The sequence below is a fragment of the Pelodiscus sinensis genome, chromosome 28 (assembly GCF_049634645.1).
Source record: "Pelodiscus sinensis isolate JC-2024 chromosome 28, ASM4963464v1, whole genome shotgun sequence".
NCBI lineage: Eukaryota > Metazoa > Chordata > Testudines > Trionychidae > Pelodiscus > Pelodiscus sinensis.
In genome coordinates this window covers 3,453,179-3,453,558 of record NC_134738.1, presented here as the reverse complement: position 1 = coordinate 3,453,558, position 380 = coordinate 3,453,179, and positions in this window count along the sequence as shown.

The window sequence follows — 380 nt, the reverse complement described above, 5'->3', positions numbered from 1 at the left end:
CATCTCGCGAGAAGAGCGCGCCGCCCCGCCCTGCCCCTTCCCCGGGCCGCGAGACGGGAGGGGAGGGGGGGCGGGGAGAGCTGAGTGGGGGAGGGGCACCCAGGCCTCTCTCTCACCCCCCCCCCCCCCCCCCCCGTGGCTGAGCGCCGGCCTCTAGTTTCCGTTCCCTGCAGGGGACCCGGAACCCCCCAACTTTGCATCCTCCCCGGGGGGGCGGGCACTGGGGAGGGGGCTCGAGGCATGTGGTCTGGGCAGCCCAGAGCTGCTCTCAAGAGGCTCGGGCCTATGCACGGTGCTGGCACAGTGATGTGGGGTGGGGGCCTGGGGTGGGGGTAGGGGACGCAGGTCTGTGCAGCAGCAGTGCAGTCCCTGAAGGGCTT